The sequence below is a fragment of the Colletes latitarsis genome, chromosome 4 (assembly GCF_051014445.1).
Source record: "Colletes latitarsis isolate SP2378_abdomen chromosome 4, iyColLati1, whole genome shotgun sequence".
NCBI lineage: Eukaryota > Metazoa > Arthropoda > Insecta > Hymenoptera > Colletidae > Colletes > Colletes latitarsis.
In genome coordinates this window covers 41359493-41381021 of record NC_135137.1, presented here as the reverse complement: position 1 = coordinate 41381021, position 21529 = coordinate 41359493, and the positions used below count along the sequence as shown (strand labels likewise).

General features: G+C 48.0%; 1 protein-coding gene across 6 annotated transcripts in view; it reads left to right on the top strand.

Annotated features, from left to right (window-relative positions):
* Window positions 1-21529, top strand: part of Prosap (SH3 and multiple ankyrin repeat domains prosap) — a 166020-nt gene that overhangs the window by 13397 nt on the left and 131094 nt on the right. Inside the window, exon 1 of one of the 6 annotated variants that reach the window (XM_076763330.1) lies at window positions 15955-15986. The exons of the other annotated variants lie outside the window; for them this stretch is intronic. The gene's annotated coding sequence lies outside the window, so the exon portion shown is untranslated. Of the gene's footprint in view, window positions 1-15954; window positions 15987-21529 lie in introns of those variants that run through there. 6 annotated transcript variants of the gene reach the window in all.

The window sequence follows — 21529 nt, the reverse complement described above, 5'->3', positions numbered from 1 at the left end:
TGCACGTCGCCATCGATGGACATTCGATCGGACAACCGACTCGTCGGACATCGTCGTTCCAGCCAATCGTTCCCGAACGCAATCCTTCGAAATACGACGCGACGGATCGGTCTCCGTTTTCCGATAATTACATTTCCCATGGCCCTTGTAACTTTGGCCGCAAATTAACCCTTTAGCCGTGTTGCCGGTCCCGGGTGAGTCGCGTTTCGTTATTACGTCTTGTCTGAGATCCGACGTAGAAATCAGGGATCGACGACTACTGCATTCCCTTGTATAATAACTAAATATCAGATAATGTTATTGCATAAATTGACTAGTGCCCGTTGAGATGAAAATGTAGAGTGTTTTCGAACAATGTCAAGAGGTAGTTGTTGGTTAGAATATAGGAATATAGCTAGTCGTTACGCATGAACAGCGTCTGTCGATGCAAGCTCTCGATAGTTGTCGAAACGAATCCGTGGAGCTATATTTCAGCGTCGATCCAGGCTTTAGCCGGCACGTTGCACGCGTCTGTATGCGTCCTTAAGCGCCAGGACGAAGAAAACAGCTCTTGAAAATCGTTTTGCATCGTGCTCGTCTATCGAGCGCGAGCCTGTTTGACGGCGCCACGGTCCCGAGACACCCGGTGCACGGTGCGTGGTATTTTATAAATCCCCGGGACTCGCGTAACAAGTTGTCCGTAAGCCTATAATGAAAACGTAAGACCGATACGGAAGCGCGGTACCGAGAATTACGTCGATGCCGCGATGTCAATGCACCCGGGGCACGTTCGAGGCGTAGAAAAAGGCGAAGAAGCTTGGGTCCCGGTGAGTAATGCCGCGCGTCCACCGGTCCAAGTGCGTTCTTGCCGTTTCGGATGCGCCGCTCCCTGGTTCCCGGTGCATACGTCCCGGCTGCACCGGCCCAACCAGGACAAAAACCCCGCGCAGGACAATAACCCTGAATAAATCACTGCCCCCGATGGCCATTCGGCCCCTCTCGCCGCTGTTTATGCCGCCGTTGCCTAAACAAGATCAAAACGAGCGGCTTCGGTTCGCTTCTCGTCTTTCTCTCGGTGTCCCGGACGGCCGTCAGGAATTGGACGCCTCGGACCCCCTCGATCGCCCCCGTTCTCCGACGAATTTCCAACCGACCCTAATCGCCACGGCCACGCCGGGCAAATCCCTGCTCCGTACGACTATTATTCGTAAGGTTATTGCCAAAAAGAAACCCCTTTTCCCCCCTCTCAGTCGCTCTCAGACTCTGTCCATCGGTGGAAAAATGGAGAGAACACAGTTTTTATTCATAGCCCCCTTCGTTTAAAATCTCTATTCTGCCATCTTTTGCAAAAGGACTTTGAAGCGTAAATTTAGCAATCAGACGTATTTAGATCGCAAAAAATTCGAGAGACCGTTTGTCAAAGTGGGAGTTTCACCAGACAGCGGAACGTTCCCCGTCGTTGCGACGCAATAGATCGATCGACCCTTTGGGAAGGCTCCTACGCAAAAAGCTCACGGTCAAGGGGGCAATCCGGTGGTTTCCAAGGAAACGCTCGTAATTATCTGGCGCTGCGTCTCGAAGCCGGGCACTCGATTTATTAAAAGCGAATTTTGCGAAAGAACTGTACCGCGCGAGAGTGGGAAGGGTTCCGCGAACGAGGCTGCTTTACAACCCATTATCCGTACCCTCGTCGGATATTTTCTATTTTCTCAATCGGATCGTGTAAAGTGGTAATTATTACGACCCGAGTTTCAACGCCGATGAAAGCGCACGATAGAATTACTGAATTTACACGATGGTCGAACACGCGATCGCTTTCCTTCGCGAGGAACGTTCCATTACCGTTTAACCCCTACATGCTCACCGTATCATTTTCGATACACGCCAGTTTTACACGATTTATATTATTACGCGAATATTAACGGCGTGATTTCCTTTTATGGGACCGTTCTTTGGGATCATTTACAAATTGCGTAAAAGGAATATTCCCGGTTGTACGCTTTCGTTTACGATTTCATTATACCCGCGACGAAACAGGTTCGCGTGCGTCAAAGAACAAAAGGGGTTGCTCGCAGAGGGGTTAAATGCAAATTCTGGGGGTCGAGTCCTGCCCCGTTTCCTGCTTTGTCGCCGAACTTGGTCCCTTCGCGAAGCTCGGGGCTCGCGAGCAACCGGATCCGACTGCAAACTGCGGTTTAGAGCGCGTTAAGTCGCAGTTAAATCTAAACTCTGCAGTCTGCGACATAAATCTTCGCTTCTGACGTAACGGCGTCCACGTGCGGTTCACCGTGGGCGTACGCGAGAGCAACTTTTAGGTTGTTCGGAGCTTCCGTGATTTTCCCGTCGGACGTGCCTCCGCGATGGAGAAAGTATCGTCCTCGACAGCGAAACGCTTGTACTCTCGTTCGACCCTGCCTACCGTGTAACCTCCGTTAACATGCAACACTGACGCAATCTAATCCATTAAGGTCCCGCAATAGGTGTTAAACGGCTGTGCTTGAGCCTCTCGAGCCCCCTTAGCGATAGAAACGTCATCCAGATCGTGCCTCTCCCATTATAGTCTTCTTCGTTGCTGAGAACTTGCTCAAAATTCTCAGGAACACGAGTCTGTCCAGATCGAATTGCTTCATCGTGCTTCCATTAGGGCTGGAGCTGTCGAATATCGGTTGGATACACGTAATTACATTTTTCGTCGGATGTCGTTTGAATAAAGCCTTTGCTCGTCTCTGCTGGTCGACGAAATATTTTTCAAACTAGTCAAATATACCTGCACTGTCCGTTGCAGTTTCGTACAGTCGTTTCAACGTGAAACCCATCGAATAACGTTTTGACACGCGGTCGATACGCGGGTAGGGCGATATCTGGAACTCCCTCGCGAAGTCTAAATACATCATTTCCTACTGCGAACTCGTTCCTTTCTTTCACGCGAGGGGAAGAGATCGCAAGCAAGCACGAAACATCGCTCGATCCCTCCATTCCCGAATTATTAAACAATATTTGCATTTACGTACGAGATGAAAATCTGAATGGCTTGCGAGTTTATTAAGGTCAAATGTTAAGCAGCTTTTACTTAAGAACGAATAACTTCAACCCCTATAGAAGCCAATAGAAGACAGGGTAATAATCTCTTGAATATGCACTGTGGGCCATTTTCAAACTTACCTTCTTTCGTAAATAGACGAAGGCTTTATCGAAATGTTTATCGAAAATGTTACTCGTTCTCGTTAATTGAATTTGAATAGAATTTTTACTCGAAACGGTTTCGAAGCCAGTCTTACAGCAAGTGATTTGGAAATTGTACACCTTTGATATTTATGAACTCGAAAAATGGTAGTACGAAATACGTAGCGATATGTTCACAGTGGGAATGAAAGGGTTAAGAATGGGTTGGTCGTTCGAATATCGACGGGCCGCATTCCTCGGCCCAGTTTTCCCCGCTTGTGCTTACGACCTCGTAAAGTATTAGAGCCAGGGTCTTACGAAGTCTCAGGAACGTTGCTAGGTTAATAAATAAAATCGACGCGTGTCCGGAGTGGTTCTTCTGTACGGTTTTAGACGCGACGCGTTTACGATTTCCCAGACAGCAAAAACCGTCGCGTCGTTTTACGGGACGGATAATCCATTAACGCGAAGAAGCTCCGGGAACGGAACAAACGAGTAATCCGAGGAAAGTAAAGAGTCGAGTTTGCCGCCTAGGCGTCGAGGGAGCCTCGAGGATCGTCCAATGAGAGTAAAGAGGTTCGCGGACGGTAGCATAGGTGGATCGAATTAAACAAACAATTACCTTGGACGGGAGCGACGCGCGGAACGCGGAAAACGGAAAGCTCGAAGGCGGCTTGTTCGATTAAAATCAGCGAACGCGGGACACTCGACGTCTCGATGTTATCAGGGCTCAGCCTTGGACGGAAAAATGCGAGTGGAAAATTTCGATCGCTGACATTGGCTGTTGATGGTGGTCATCGGTGATTGGCGCCTCGAGTGCAATTTTCAAATTGCTTTAATTTTCTTATAATTCGAGTGCTATTTCTGGACTTGATAATGGTATTCTTGGGATTAGAATACATTTGCACCGTTTGGACCATACGTGGGTCGCACAGTGTACATCAGGAATTATATCTTGGGCAGCAGTTGCGTACAAAAGCATAGCGATTATCTTCAATACAGATGTAACGCGAATTACCGATTCATCATCCTGTTGTACGTCCGTTATCCGTTATTCGTTATCCGTTATCCGATGGAACTTGATCGTCATGATCATCTTTATTGTACGGAAGAACGTCGAAGTCACAGCAATCGTTCACCGATTGTTGAGACGCTTCCAAAGCGTTTGCAAAACTTGCCTACTAGTATAGTGTACTGTACAGAGATCATAAGTTCCTCGATAATAATTCCTATTGTACAACACTTGGTGCGTTCAGAGTACCGGTCATCGGTGACCACCGTGGCAGCCAACGCGCGAACTCGATTCCACGACGGACGGTTACGAAATTATGGGGGCCAGTGGTCGTCGAGCATGAATTTTTAACTTTGGAAAGAAGCTGCGAGCGAAGCCTCGCAGTTTCAATGAAGCTCGAGCGCGTGTACGCGAGCGAGCCGTGAAAGGCAAATGCGCTCGACGAACGACCACGAGAGGGAAAGGGGATCCAGGCATCTTTCTCCTTTCCACCGATCGGCTCGACGTTCTGCTAGAACGAACTAGTTCCGTTCTGGTACACAGAGTCCTACATACACACCGAGAGAGAGTCGCGTCGCGTCGCGCGCGTGAACGCGACTTAAAACCGGTCCCACCCACGCGACCGACCGAGGGTTGCGGCGCAAAGAGGCTGAGAGAGCTCGCCGGACGCGGACAGAAATGAAAATATTCTAATTACCAACGACATTGTTGCGACACGATCCCGAAGGCTGAGCCGCGTCGGTGACGAAGCGATTTCTAGCCAAAGTCTGATCCTGTTCCCTCGAAAACCGTGTCGGACGCGCCGAGAACCAGCGCGAATAGCCTTCTTTCCGGTTGCTATTGCGATCAGCTCGCAAAAAGGCGCCGACCGTTTCGAAATCCACGCTACAGTTTCCGTGGACGCTGTAAAAACGGGGCTAACGACAGAGATTTTATTTATAATCTCTCTTAATGGACTCTTGGACCCTGTCTAGGCGCGCTTTACACTTGTAAAAACGAAAAAACTCCATTAACTTTAAAGCTTCGGCTATCGAGAGAATAACGAATTCGGATAAAATCCTCTTAGCGGCGTAGAATTGTGTAACACGCGCGTGCATGCGTGGTGCGTAAAGCACGCCACGTACCGATCCCGCCGGCGGATTATGTTAATTAAACGTAATGCAAGAAGCCGTGGGGAAATTAATCGCGCCTCGTCGCAGCCGCCTCGATCGCTCGTTAATGGCGGCGTTGCTTTTCTGCCCGGAACCCTCCTCCTTTTATTTCCCTATACCTCGCCGCGTACAGCCTTCTCCCGCGCGCGCTTTGCCTCGTCGAAAAGGAAATTCCATCCGTTCCTCCCCCGCGAACCCTCGCTGTTCCTTTCGCAGAGCGTCGGAGATTTCGTTCGGAGTTAAGGCGCCTCGGAACAGGCGCCGCGCGTCCGATCGAACCGGATCGACGTCGCCGGGAAAAATAGATGTACGATCGTTTCTCCCGTCGTTCGCGTGTTCACCCCGAGTACTCTATTCGAATAAAGAAAAATAGCCTAAACGATTCCCAGAGTTTTCAAACTTGAAATACATGTTTCACGAACACGTAAAGAGGACCGGAATTCTATCATTCACGCTGCAAAAGAATTGGACAGTCGTCAGAGGGTTTTTGCTTTCGATTAACTGGTCGTTCTTAGCACCAGTGACCGCTCTGATCGAAATCGATGGCAAACGATTCGAAGAGTTGCATGTATCCCTAACGCGAAGAAATGCGAGAGCGTTTCGAGAGGACCGCGATCGTTCTTCGTCTTCCGTTTCCTCTCGCCGGTCTTTTAAACCATCCTTCTTTCGGTGGACTCTTTCATCGAGCCTTATTAATTATCATCGAGCGCGGAGGATTCGTTTTAACGAGCACCGGCTGCCTCGAATATTCTTTTTCCACGGGCGCATTGTGTCCTCCGCGAAAAGGGAGAAACCCGGAGGACCGGGTCTTTGGCGAAGAACAATCGCGGTCTCTCGATCATCGATCCTGCTGGATCCCCATTCTGCTGTCAGCCAGCCGCATTCTTGCTGGTTCGCTAACCTTCGAAAACGAAGCCCTTCCACGAAACCGCTCGGCGACTTTCGGAACACCTCGTCGTATTCTCCTTGCGTCTCATTTTTCACCTTCTCCCCGGCCACAGTCGCCATCCTACCTTCGACTGCTCTCGTTACACTTCCCTGGGCTCGTTAACCTAAACGGACTATGCTCGTTTTGGGCCTAACGCTTGGTGTCCGTTGGGGAACAAACGGAAGGGTTCGTGTGAACGAACCTTTATTCTTGACAGTAGAACAACAAGCAAGAGCTTGCGTTGGGTTTTCAATGGTACAACACTTAAATATGATTTTTCGTCCGTTTGAAGTTTCGGTAGATTTCGTAATTGCCGCGTTCCTAATTCGAGGACGTTCGGCAAACACGGGAGAATCGCGTTGGACCGAAGGGACGACGACAAGCGTCGATTCTCGAGCCAAAAAGCCCGAGTTGCTCCAGGGTTATTGCCGGCGAACGCGAAACGTTGGAATAAATTGAACTTTTTTGGAGCATCAGCGTGACAATGGTTGGGTAACGGAGAGTTCGAAGAACGCGGATACATACAGTTCGGCAGGTTCGCCGTCTCGGTTGAGGCTGATTTATCGTCCCGAAGACGCTGCCAAATTGGCAGCTCGCTTCGTCGGGACTCGTTACGCGGGGCAATCGCCGCTGCAGGATCTCCTGCAGTCAGAATTTTGGATAATTTCAACGAGAATACGTGAGATCGTTTGCGATTCCGGCGGGAGACGTCCCCGTCGTTGCCCCCCTCGTACCCCGCGTCGCGGCTCCTCTTTACTTTTTGCCAACTTTTGCCTCGCTTCGGAGACCTCGGTGCACGAAATTCGGCACGGTCGCGCGGGGTACGGTCGCTGAATTCGCTGACAGTTCTTTTGCACGGGCAGTAAGAAACCGAAAGTTGCGGAAAGTCGTAAAAGGATCGCGGCCAAGATTGCGATTCGCTTCTTTCTTTTTTTTATCCCGATAAAGGAAACACGTTCTTGCTCGCGTCGACCAGTCGAACGCCCGTTTTATTTTACCATTCGGATTGTAATTTTTATAGAACGAGCAACGTATCAGGAGCAGGCATAAAAATGTCGCGTTTTCGTTGTATGCACGGTTTCGCGGTGACGTAAGGGCGACGAGTTACAGCTTCCGCGCGCAACGCTCCCTATAGATTCGCTTAACGTCACCGGAAGCTGTAATAATTCCGACGATGATGCGCTCCCTCGTTCATCGAGCCGTGCTGCGGTCAATTGTAAGACGTAAACGAGATCGCTCGTAAACGTGCGGCCGTATTAAAAACAGCCGGGAATAACGCGATATCGTAAAGAATTTACCCCGTTGGTCAAGATTATTATATTGTTTCGAAGTTTGGAAAAAATTATTATAAGACCTTGAATTTATTTCGGTATTATACATAAGTTATTCACTTTTAACGACCTGGCTTTAAAAATAAAACACGCTGCCATTAATTCTGCATCGGTAGTCCGTACTGTTTTGCCGTCGATCATAGTAACGGCGAGTTTATGGCTCGCTTTCTATACATACGTCTTCTCAGTTATTTCAACGCTGGAATCGTCGGGACCTTTAATTCAATTTCCATTCTTATTTCTTGCCAGGGAAAGCAATTAATTTACAAAAGGATTCGGATAGGCGAACTTGCTTTGAACCACCGAGGACCGTCTAGCAGACAGTCGTGTAATTCGGCTCTGAATTTCGAATCTCGTCAGCGTTTCGTGTAAACGTTGCATAAAACGTTGCAGCGTTTCGTAAGCCGCGGGACCGTCGTTGTTTCTCGTGCAAATTGCATAGACGTTGACAGTGTTTGTTCGTTACTCGCGTCTAGCGCGGCAAACGAACTTCCGGCGGTGTTCCATTTTTCAGAAGGCTGCGAACTCTCGCGGGAACGAAACGCGGATCGACGGTCCACGGAAGGCTGCGTTTCAACTATGAAGCCAAACAAATACGCGCGCAATTGCAATTTCCGCGGGACGGTGCGTTTCGTCGACGCTTTTTCGACGAGTATTCCATCGACGAAATCGCCCATCGTCGCTTTCACACCGCGAAAATTCCGACGTAAAACTTATCTTCGAAAGTCTAGGTAGATCGTGGCGATACTATTCTTTGCTCCGCCGTTGCGATAGAATGGTTTAATTCTAGATAGTAGGTCTTCGGAACAGCGAGCCTTTTAAAGGTTCATAGGGGGCTGCCTTTGTCTCGCGTCCAGCTTCTTATTTGTCGAAACTAGTCTGTGAAAATTATGCAACCTAATTGGGTCGGGAAAATCATGGGATAACGAGACACTAGAGACCCACGCTCGCTCCCATATCGACAGGGGGCAATAAAGTTACGAGAGATTTGCATACGCTTGAACAGAGATATAAACATGCCTGAAAACATTTGATCGAAAGCAGCAGGAATCGGACCCGTAAATATTCCAGATGGAACTTTCGCCTCCTTCCTGAAAACTGCAATTCCAGTGACTTTGTTTCTCGACTGTAAATTACCCCGACCGAGGAAAGCGGTAGTCTTGGCGAATAACAGTTCGCTCGTTCCGTCGAATCTGTTTAATGTACATTTTATGCGTCCAATGGGCTGCATTATCATTTAATCCTATCTCTTCCTACTCGTTTCGCAACCTCGACGGTACAGTGCACGGACAAATACGTTGCACCGCGTTCATTCACCACTTTGCCAGAACGAAACGCACCGCGTAGATGCGTCAAATGCGTGCACGCATCCGTTCGTCCATTCCGTCATTATGCTATCAGACGATGCAATTGCCAATTGGCGGTGTCGTCGGTGAACTTTCTCGGCGAATCGCCTTGAACGACTCGAGGACACCTATACGACGACTCTGCACCAAAGGGCATCCGTGTCCTTTCTTTTAGGGATCTAAAACAACACTTTTTAACGAATTTAAACGAATTCTCCAAACGCCAGGAATAGCCATTTCTTAAATAAAACTTGGTATCCTCGACAGTGGGCTAGGCTGGAATTTTCCAAGCGACCCTCGCGTTCAATGAAGCTGTTTCTGATAAATAAATAAAATATGCTGGTCGCGAGTCCATCGAGGATCGCGAAGCGAACGTCCGTTCGAATTTCGATCCGCGGAAGAGGAAAACGCGAGCGGTGAACACAATTGCGTGCACGCACTGTCTGGCACACAGACACCCCGGTTGCAAATAGAGACCTCCTGGTAGACTGAGTTTGAAGTGGAGTCAGGTGCGTCGAGGGGGATGAAACGAGAGCGGAGAAGTGCACGCGTCGACGGACCAGAGGATGCGCGTCGGGGTAAAATTCATTTGTTGCCCGCTCGACTTTTTCCCTGCGCCGCAGCGAGCCGCGATCGTTGCTTTTTTTTCGTTATCGACTTCCGTTTCGCGGGTTCACGCAGACAACGCGAACGCTTCCTCATTATTTCACGGCGGGGGAACTGCGTCCTCGGCGAGCCCGGACCCCTCCAAGAGAAACAATAACTGGAAACCCTTGTCGCGATCAGCTTTTCACCATCGAAACGATTATCGGTCGCTAACGTTTCCTCAGTTTGTTTAACCCGTGCGTGAGTTTTCCTCTGAAAAATTCTGAATCTTGTCGTTCACTTTTGCGTCTTCGTAGTGCGCAGAGGAAACAGCCGCGCGTAAAATTAAATCCCGTCGACGCGCTCGAGATATTCGATTTAATTTTCGCCCGTCGGCTTCCGCAACGAAATGGACAAGAAGCATCCGAGGGATTCGCGCCAGAACCGTTATCCGCGCCATGATATTTAGACGACAGACGTTTACGCAAGTTTTTAGCTGGAAGCGAGCAAAGAAACGAGTGGTCAATTAGACAGTTGCGGGACGAGCGCGTCCTAGTCGCGTTCGCGACGAGATTATTATAATAGTTTCACGAGCACGGAAAATTGTATCGGAATAAAATAGTTTTCTCTAGCTTTCGCGAGCGGTCGGTCGAGAGTTTTGGTGGCTGGCCAACCGATCTAAATGCGACGCGCGGAAAAAGGGGACGAAGAATGCTCGTGCGTCGCGTCGTCGTATTTACCTGTCCCGTCGATCCTCGATCGCTTTGACGAGCTCGTTCACTTTGGGAATTTCGATAAAGGCTTTGTAGAGGTCCGCGTCCTCCCTGAATTAAAGATCGCCGACCTTCTCTGCCTCGGTCTCCTTCGATGCGTTCCATTATACAGGTTGCCCGTAGCTTTTCGGTTCGATGTTCGATTCCCTTTGTCGCGATCATTCGATTTTACGAGCGCCAGAAGCCACGCGGGGGTTTCTACAGGGTTAATGGACGCACCGCATTTGTCGACCATTTCTTCCTTCCGTTTACATTTTTCAACGGTTACAAGGCACGCTTTCACCGTATTCTATATACAATTCACGTCTTTTCGTTGTACCTAATCTTAAAGTCGCTTCAAATGCACAAAGATGTTACTAGAGATTTAATGGATATTGTTAAAGGTAAACATCTGTTATTTTTACCGTACTTTTCGACGATAGAATGGGTTGCTCGCCATTGAACAGCGACTTAAAGATAGTCTCGAGCACGTTACGTCGAACCGTTTTCTGCGAATGAATGCTTACCGCGAAAAGCAAACGTAGTAGAAGGTAGCACAATGCGGAGGAAATAGGAACAAATTACGGTCGATTGATGTCTGGACCGTTACAATTCCGCGAACCTCCGGAATACTCGTTAGAAATCAGCCAACTGTGTTACGAGTTGTGCGGACCAGAGTCATCTTATTTTCCTTAGTTTTAAAATATACTTATAATTACGAGGGAAGAGTACAAGGAAATTTGTAATATTTTCCACGCGTCGGCTAGAGTTTTGTTGTCGAAGGAGCTCGTGGAGGATGGTCGGACTAATTCGAGGACGCGGTCGGATGGCGGAAGGAAATTACGAGTCGCCGGGGCGAGAGTAGCGAGGGACTCTAGGCAATAATTAAAGTCGTGCAGGCAGCTTGATCGTAGCCGCGCTGCGTCAAGGATCACGCTAATTGCAGGAGGTCGAGCAAGTTCACGGTAGCGCGGCTACGAGAAGGTTACTGTTACTTTTCCTGGTCGACATCTTCTAGTCCCCCTTGGTCGTTGCGCGATTCATCGGTCGATCGGGTCTTTCTCTTTTGCGCGCGCGTCGTGCCGTCAAGAATGAACTCTCTCGTCCGGATCGGAGCAGAAGGACGGCGAAACGAGGTACGAGCAAACGGATAGACGGGGACCCCGAGAGAACGGAGAAGAAAGAAGCCACGGGACGGATGATTGGCTCGTTCCTCGAGATAGCCGCGAAGCCGGTCGGTCGCCAGTCGTCGTGGCGTTCGGTAACAGAAGAAACAGCCGCAGCAGAAGCAGCATCGACTCTTCTGGGTTGCAGAAGTTGCGGTACTGGTCTAAAGGAATTACCGTTAGAAGAGCTGCACTCGTCTTACGTGCTTCCTAGACTCCATGTTATACATAGGTACGTGTGGGTACACGCTCGTCGGATCGGTGTGCGTGCATCGGACGAGCTCTGTGACGCGGCTTTACGCTACGTGCACGATATACGCGGTGTCTGTTGCGAGCCTCAACCTGTTCTCGATCTCGAACAACCTCCACCAATATCACTCTGGTACCTATTTTACAAAGAAATCCTCAAATCGAGATCCAACCTCAAACTTCTTCGTCCACGCGTCCATCGTGTCCGCCATATTCGTTTTCCTTGCTCCGATTCTAAGACTCGTTTAGCGGACGCTTTTTTATCCCTTTATTTATTTACGGGTTTGTACACCCTTCGATATAATACAGTTGCATAATACGTGTAAAAGTCTCATTAATTACGTACAACGCTAGTTACATGCTTTTTAAAAGAATTATTGCATTAGTTATTAACCCATCTGGACGATGAGGATTCTGTTTACGATTTAGCCCGACTTACGTCGCCAAGTTCCAGATATATTACGTTAAAACGATAAAAATAATTGCCCGGAGAGTGAGTCTTCTCGAAGGAAAGTTCGGAAAACGGGAAGCACGTTGGGAACATTCATGGGCGTGGACGAGGCAGCCAGGCGAGAAGGATTCGTTTCGCCCGGAGCTAATCGCAGGCAGGTTGATCCTGACGCGTCTGATATAAAATTTAAACGAGGCCTAAACCAGAATGCCGCGGAAATTGAATTTGTCGAAGGTTACCCCGGGGAAACGGCGCTCGCGAAATTTCTGTATCGTTCGTATTAAGGCGAAATATGGGGGTTCGCTCGAAACGGTCGCGGGTAAACTAGTTACAGTCGCTACTTAACGAGGCTGGATATCGGGGGCCCGAGGGAACCAGACGGAATTGGATTTTGAACGTCGATAGACAACTTGGTCGAATTAATATCTACCGGAACGGAGTTGCTCGTTGCCCCTGAGCAGAAATTCTTCGAATAATCGATAAAAGATGTTTTTGCTGGTTGTTGCGAGCTTCGGAGGCCAAGAACGATTCTGTACAGTCACCCGACAGTCCTGTTACCTCGCTACTAATTAAACCAGCGACGTACGGAGCATAATTCACATAAGCAGCGCTGGCTGCGACGCGTGTAGGTGAGCGCACCTAAGCGACGAGGCAGGGTATATCGAGAGACGGTTCATTGTTCGGCACACAATGACCGAGTGGCCAAGTGTGAGGGTCAGGGGTGCGAGAAGCAAGGGAAAGAAACACTCCAGCCGCGTACATCGAGTCTGCGTTCAGAGTCGGTAACGTACATCCCGGTGAATGCAACTATAGCGCCTACCCTCGGTCACAGTTTTCCATTCCTTTGTTCTTAATTTACGCCGACGCACGATCCCCGTTGTTAATTCACGAACGATTTGCATTTATTAAAATTTAACGACTAGTATGCTAAACTTTAAAAGTAGTAAAAACGCCCGAATCCGGTTCTGCCTCGTAAAAATTGTCGATTTACTCTATTAATTAATTTCATAAAATATTCCATCTACCTAATTCTTATTCCTACGGAAGATTCTTTTTCGAATTTACCACCGTTAGGCCGTGCATTCCCTCGCTAATTAACGACATTACGTTTATCGGCCACGACGACCATTATAACGGACGGTTGTTTGAACGGGCGATTAGGATTTTTCATCGATCGTAACGCACGACGCAGATATTCTCAGTGCCGGTGCATCTCGCGTTAAATTAGAAAACTTTATGCAAACGACGAAAATCGCTACGGTTCCGTAACTAATTTCAATTCCCGACGAGCGCGTAACTCCTTCTGTTCGCTCGTTTCGCGTCGCGTCGCGTGACTTCCGATGTCTCGGAATTATTGGCCGCTTGGAAACCAATTCTCCGCAGCGATTCCGGACGGTCAACGAATTATCGAAACCTAATTGAACGGAAATCTGCAATAAAATTTTGTCGTACGACAATCGAGACAATTTGTTTTTTAAATTCGTCGGATCAGCGTTCGATTTATTACAGAATTTAATTTCGATGAGAAATTTTCGATTCGTTGCTCCGATGATTAATTTAAAAAACGATTGATGTAAACGAAGGTAGCCATTGTACCTCGATGGAAATAATGAATGTTTTACGTTTCGTTCTTTTAAATATTTTACTATTCGATCGAATAAGCGTCGTGAATAAATTGTTGTACGCCAGTTTCATCGATCGTTTACTGTTCTTGTACGAGTCGTCGATTTTGCGGCGTCTGATAAAGAAAGCGATCGTCGGGCAAGATTACCAATTGTCTTCGATTAAAACCGAGCCAAGTAGCCGCCGATCGATGGACGCCCGATCGAGGGTGGTTCGTGACGATGGGACCGGCGATGTAATTTCGGCGACCATAGTCCTCGAGAGGCTTGTCCTCGACGGCAAGCAGCCTCTCCCGATTTAGCGCCAATAACCGTTAATAAGCCCCTCGATTCGCAGCGGCATCGTGCGTCCATTAATCTCGATTACCATCCATTTACATAAATAAACCGAACAACCGCGAGCGTTCTCCATCGAGCGCCACCAACATGGACCGTCCGAGCGGGAAACGCTCGAGAAAGCATGGAAAATCGTTTTGAATGCGAGTGTTTGCGCAAACCTGCAAACCGTGATAGCAAAACGAGCGATTTTTACCCCCTTTTTGCCGCATCGTTGGGCCAGCGTGACGATCAACCCTCTATACTCGATTATTCATTACTAAAAAATAAATTGAAATCTGTATCGTATCAAAAAATACACGTTCATCGATGCAGTTCGAACGAGACAACCTTGCCCCACATACGTTGCCTTTCGATTTGTCCGCGTACTTTCTTTTTCTCTATTTCACGAATCAACGTGATTGCCGTCTAATAGTGCATCTAGGAATGTAAATATTTGAAACTAATGGGTGTTGCACCGTTGGTAATAATAATAGCTCGGCGCTGGCCGTGCTGTGCACGGTTACGGCGTTCACACCCTGAAATAACGCACTCGGGTAAATTACTTGAGCGATACTCTAACGTATCCGGGTCACGATTCACGGAAATAATTCGCCCCGAGGCGATCGAAACCTATTGAAATCTGCTAAATCCGCGAGCTACGATTCGCAACCGGCGGTCTCGTTGTCGCTGATAAATCGATAACGCGAATTAACGAGCGTTAAGCAGGTCAGCTACGATGTGTCCTCTCTTACGAGGAAAAAACCAGGCTTGTCTCGCGTACGAGAGTCGAATTAATTGGCGTATCGCGCCAATTATCACACCGACGACCGTTTAATCAGCGTGAAAACGCTCGCTCGCGTCAGTGCCAGCTTTTCAATGATATCGAAAAACCTTTCTCCGGGAGCGCGTTTCTTTCTCTCGTTCCGATTGACTTTTTTGCACGGCTCGCTCTCGCGTGTACCGTTTCCCCCACCTACGATCGGTAATCGGGACCTTTTTTCTATCTACGAGCATCGAAATACGTTCCAACTGCGCGTACATCGTTTTTAAAAAATATTCCGCTGAAAATATGATCGTAAAACAGATCGAAATTCCACGAAGTTATCGTAAGAACTCTAGTTCGCGAAACGTTTGTTGACACCGAGGAAACACAGTGTTAATTTCAGCCATCTATCGCGTTAGAAAGCGCGACAGTTGTGTCAACAAGAACGGTTGTGTCCACACCTTGAAGGCTCGCGCGAAACTTGGAACGTGTTTTACCTGAGAACCGTATGTTTACGTAATCGTGTCCCTGAAGATGGTTCGAGGACCGATGTTTAGATCGTTGTCCCTGAAAGGGAAGGCGTTTTCGTCGGATCGTACGGCAAAGGGGGAGACGAGGAACGGATATCGTTGAACGGCGTGCAGTCACGCTTACGCTACGCGAGGTTCATAACCCGATTCCAAGGCGGAGAGGTAACTTACCACTGGTAAAAGCTTCTTAATAGGGCTACGATCGTGGAGAAACGTTGTACCGAGCGCGTGTACCTCGTTTGTAATTAGCGCTGAACCGTACGTACACCGGCGTGCAATAATTCCTACGTAGTTTGCGTTCGACGCGAGCACAACCATGCGTGGAAAATTTACTGTATCGGGAGGATCACAATTCGTTGGACTCCGTACGGCTATCGACGACTGAAATTGGAATCGCGTCTGCTGAAAACGGCTGAGTTAATAGTCTAATCTATCCGCAAATAAGGTTTTTCGCTAGTTACTATCAAGCTCTCTTAAATTATTCTTTGTCGCTGACTCTGTTTTTTCTTTTCTGTTTCAGGTAAGTCGTAACCTAACTTTGACGAATTTACGACTGACTTCCAGAAAACTTCTCGTCCCAGGTATTTCTCATATCAATTCTGAGGCGGAACAGTTCGTCGTTTCATCGTCCAAATTCGAGGGTAGGTCCACCCTCGTTGTTTCACCCATAGATTGCAAATTCTGAGATTAATTCTAACATAGGAACCTGCGATGAGTGGGGGGAATCGTGCATAGAGGCACGAAACGGTCGCGAATGCGCATCCCCGAAGCGCAAAACGCGTCGACGCGCTCGCGCCGCGCCCTTTTGCGCGAGGTTCGTAACCCGGCGCACTGTTATCGCGTAACTTACACCTGCAAAGGTTTCTAACACGGCCGCGATCGAACAGAGGCCCGGGCAGCGCTCGTAATTAGCGTTCCGCGATATGCGTGCGTACGGCCGCTTTTGCGTACGCGTTCACGAGGATACGTTTACGCGCCGCGACGCAATTAAACGGCCCCGCGGTGCTCTTGGTTCTCACGCATCTCCTCCGGTGCTTCCACCTCTTGCAAACACACGCAACGTTTCTGCTTCGTATCGCAAACGGATACAGGAAAAAATGTCTTTCCCTTTCGCGAACGTTAATCGATCATCCGTTCTTCCACGAGTCACCGTAACGTTTCTGCAAACAAACAAGATTCACGAAAGAAAACAGCTACAGTTGTTATTTCAAGTCCCGTTCAATGAGAAAATACAGGGTGTTTCATGATTTGAAATTTTATAATTTAATTTTTTAATAACTTTTTAACGAAGCCTATTTTGGCCTCTAAAATCTCCCATTGAAATCTTTCCCAGGGGTGGCCGAACACCCTGTATACTTGTCCACTTTTCCTGAGTACAAATAATAAAAGTATCCCTTTCGGTAGAGAAAGTATTACTTAATACAAAGTGCTATACAGCTATATTTACTGAAACAGATAAGAGAAAAAGAAATTGGAATAGCCGGGTTTCTTCGGTCCCTGGTTGCTTTATCTCATCAAGCGTTGTCGCCAAGTTTATCCAACACCTAAACACCGCCCTCCTCCATCGGCGTAAATTTGTTTAGCGAGAATTTAATCGGGGAAGAGCAAATTTGCAGGTAAATATTTGCAGCCGATCGTCCCCCTCGAATTGTCCGAACCGTTTAATCGTCGCTGTACGCGTCAGATAATTTTTTCTTTGACAGAGGGAAAGTACATGCCCGCTTCGATGTTTCGTTTCGATCGCGTCGACGGGACTATGGTAATGCTCGTGCCACCCCCTCGTCTCTCTTTCATCTTGTTGTCGTCCGTCCTATCGCGGCGAATGAATAAACTCGTCCGACGCGAGAATTTAATTGACCACGGTGCGTTTCCTCGCTCGCGAATTCTCACGATCGTAATTTAGAGCCATCGAGTAAACTTTTTACGAAATTATCCCCTTGTAAAAAGTATTCGTATACCAACGCGGTTATTTATGGTTGACCGAAGCGTATTCCGAACATTCGTCATATTCTGTGCTATGTTTATCGTGATTACGTGTGCACACGTAACACCGGAAACGTTTTTTATGATCCATAATGATCCGACTGAAAATTACTGCATCGCAGTATATTTCGTAATTTTCGTAATCCACGCTAAGAGAAGTTACTTTCTCAGGGTCCGATTAATCAAAACTCCGATAATATAAATAATCCATGAATCGTGTAACGACAAAGATAGAGTACGAGTCAGAATCGAGCAACCTTGGCGCATTGTCGTTACAGGGAGTCCTCGAGCTACGCGATCTCATAGATACGCCATTGTTCACAGTTACGTCCATGTTTATAATAAATTATTCTTTTAGAAGCATCGACGTAGGAAGCGGAATATTTCAGAAAAGGAATTGCAAGTGTGGACCAAAGAGAAAGATCAGCCCTAGAAGGAATAGTGACCCGTGTTAGGTCAGACATTTTACTCAGCCTGTCCATATTCTTCTTATTGCGGAGTCTCTTTCCTGAATCCAGGATCGATGTTTATATGAATTCTTTTTCGTAGAAAATTTCTCCCAAAATTGTAGACTTCGTTTCTCGGGAGTCGACTGCTGACACGTTATTTTTTCGTTTCCTGCAACCCCGTGCGCGTATTTGTTTTTTCAACGAGTAGCACGAATAAACACCCAGCGTAGCGATAGCGCGAGGAATGCGTAAATATCGCGTTACTGGAACTGCTCTCGGGCACTTTGAACGCGTTCGTCGTCTCCGTCGCTCGCTTCGCTTTCCCGGTCGTTTCGTTTCGCGTTCGAGCACGTCTGTTACGCGCGATTCGGATAAGTTGAGCTCGGCGTTATCGCAACGCCACGACGCTGACGATGCCTGAGAACTTGGCCCACCGACTCGTATCCGTCGACGTCTCTGCAATTTGAAACCGAAGACGATATACCGGGAAGCGGTCCACGATGTAGCGAAATGTTGCTCGCACCGCGTGTGTACGCCTATCGAGTCGCTCAGTTCTTCTCTCTGCTTCGAGTTGAGCGGTTCTGCGTCGCGATACGTGCTTCCGTCGATAGTTACTTGTTCGTTTTCGTCGCGGGACTACCGATCCTCCAGAATTTCCACAGGAGCCTCCAGTGTCCGAGGAAATTCGTCGTCGATATCCTCTGGTTTGCTCGAAAATTTCTCCAAAGACATCCAGTCCTGTTTTACAATGTCCAGGAAAGTGTCAGTTAACGACGAGCATTTCTCGTTTCAGAGAAATATTTTAGGACGAAAAGGTTCGGAAATCGCCAAATTTTACTTGGACCCAAGGATGACGTATTAAGGGAACCGTAAACAAATGGAATCGATTCAACGTTGATAAACAGACGAGACAGATTTACACGCTGTTTCAAGGACCACGGATATATTAATAGGTATCGAGGCTCAGCCTTGCAACACGATAATTAACAGTTGACTTTTGTTCCTTGTTTTTTTTTCAACATTTCCACTCTTGCTTCGCTACTTTTCTGCCGTTGTATCGACGTACAGAGCGTTTAGAAAACGCGTCTCGATTCATGGCAAGTTGTAATTTTTTGTCTCGCGACAGCGGCCCAGATCCGCCACTTTCGAGCCTCGGGACGCGCGGTTTTGTTACGCTCTGCATAGTTGGCAACAAACTCTCTTTTCCCTCAATTTTTCCCGGCCAGGTTAACACTTTTTTTCAATCCAATTACGACTCTCTGCGTTGCTGCGTCCCCTTCGTGCTTTTTTCCCCCCGATAAACGCCAAGTTACGCTCGAACCTAAGCGTTTAGTCTCTGTTAAACTTGTCGTAGTACGGTGGTTAGCTCGGCTGACCACCCAGAAAATGTCCACTCGAGTGTCCGTCACCTTGCAAGACCACGTCCTTTCTAACCACGATCGCTTTTAACCATTTTCATTCGCCTGTGCATTCAAACTCTCAAATTCTTGCGCTGAAACGAAACATCGAACATGATCGGAATTCTTTCTCTATCGAATAACATTCTTCTTTAGACAATAAATTTCGAAGAATTCCGTTACTCGTAAAATAATCGATTATTTGGTATTCCAATGGAATCCTACTCTTTCCGATGTAACGTTAGATCATTCGTACGCGAAAGGTGCGCGTAATTAATCGTTCGTGATCCGAGCTAATCGCGTCGTGTATCCCGAAACGTCTTGCTATCGTGGTTCGTCGAATCGCGTGTATCGCGAGCATCGAAAACTGCCATAAACACAATACGTCGTAATCGCTCGTTGTTCCTGGAAGCCTTGTTCGTTCTCCGGAACAAGAGGCGCGCGCACCTGCAACTAATGACGATTATTTTTAGACGAAACGTCATTCGTCTATCAGAGGACTCGAAACGCTGTACGGAACCGTAGTTTTAAATTTTATCGCTAAACACAGTGGACGATGATTCAGTCCTAACGAGGTTTAGTTAATTCTAAAATGACGGAATGTTGTTCCGAGAATTCTAGAAACGTTTTCCGCGGACAGTGTCTATCTTTGAGTGTCCAAGCGGCCATGAAAGATTCCCGGAACTCGAGGTGCCTTCCGATTAATCGCGAACCCATCGACGGTCCGCGTAATCGTGGTCGTTTTCCCGGCTTGGACGCTTATCGGCGTCGGGCAGCGTCGGTGCGCAACGCGATACCGCGTTACGATGCAGATAACGAGACGAAGATAAAGAGGCTGCGCGAGGAACGAATCAGTCGCTCTTTGCATCATCGGGGCGACTCGCGATGAACGTTTAAAGCCGCGCGATACACGCGCCATATTTAATGGCGATAACGGCTTCGCTAACGATCGATCGACCATCGTAGCGATCTTATTTCCTGCGGGCGATACCGCTGAATCTGCCGTGGATCGGACCGCGGGCGCACGATCATCTCGAGCTTCTCTCATCCTATGGAATTCCACCATTCCAACCGATACTTTCTTCTCCGGCGCTCTTACGATGATTACGTTTTCCAGTCTCACAATGCGTTGTTTCTTGCTTACGTAAGCGCGTGCAGTAGTGTCTCGATACGTGGCAACGAATTGGTCCGCTTATAGGGTAACGTTACAGCGATCGATCTTTCCTCTAAATAAAACAGAATCATTACGACGACGACTTTCGCCGTAATAGAAATCTTTTTGCGTCGGATCGGATCCGTAAACCGAATTGGAACGTGGTGCGATTTGCCATAATCGTCGCGCGCTCCTGGAAAAAGAAACGCGTGCGTGTCCGGGCGTTGAAAGGCGTCGCGATTCGGACGAACGGTACTCTCGGTTTTTGCATTTAAAACGATCCGTGTCTTGTGGTATTTCGCCGTGTTTCTTGCACCGGTAGACTCCGGGAAACAAACTCGATCGGATCGATCGTCCCGCAAGAAACGCGCATCGAATCAATTTCTTGCCCGCCGAAAGAATAACACTTTGTTTCCGCCGTGAGGTATCGTTGTTTCTTTGTCGATTCTCACAACGAACCGAGGATTCGTTTATCCTGAAACTCGCGAACCGATTTTCCGAGCGTGCGCTCGCCGGTATAATGCCGATACGAGGAACCGGGGCAAACCGATAAGGCACGAACTTATCCGTAAATACATTACAAGCGACAGAACGGAAATTACTCGAGTTTTCGAACGAGATCAATACGAGCAACAGATTTCCGGCGACGGGTCGTGTGGGGGACCCGCATCGAAGGGAGATTATTGTATTTTCCGCGAGGGAAACCAGGCAAAGTTCTCTTTCATTCGCAGAGAACGAGCGGATTCCGTCAAAGTGCGACGCGTATTCATCGAAATTACGATACGCGTTGCGAGGCTCCCGAGTAGAAACTTTTCTTGCATAGTCGAGCGCGAGTTACGATTTACGGTTCACGATTCAACGGCGATTTTGTCGAGCGCTCCAAGAAATCGGGTTAACGCGCGTTCACTTGCCGTTTCGTGCGCGAAACTGTTGCGAGAGCCGCGTAATTGCGCGAAAAGGTTCCCGCGGACGATCCCCCTTCGAGAAAGAAAGTTTTGCATCCTTTCTGTCGTTAACGTCCACCGATCCTTTCTCCCGACGAAAAAGACACTCTTACCCGGGCCGTTCCACGTTCGAGATCCGTTTTCTTTGGTCCCAAACGGAATCAGTCTTCGATAGTTTACTCGATGGCTACGCCAAGATCGTTGCTTCCAAAACTTCCACGATTAACATAATTAGCAACTTGTTTCCAAGGGATGGAG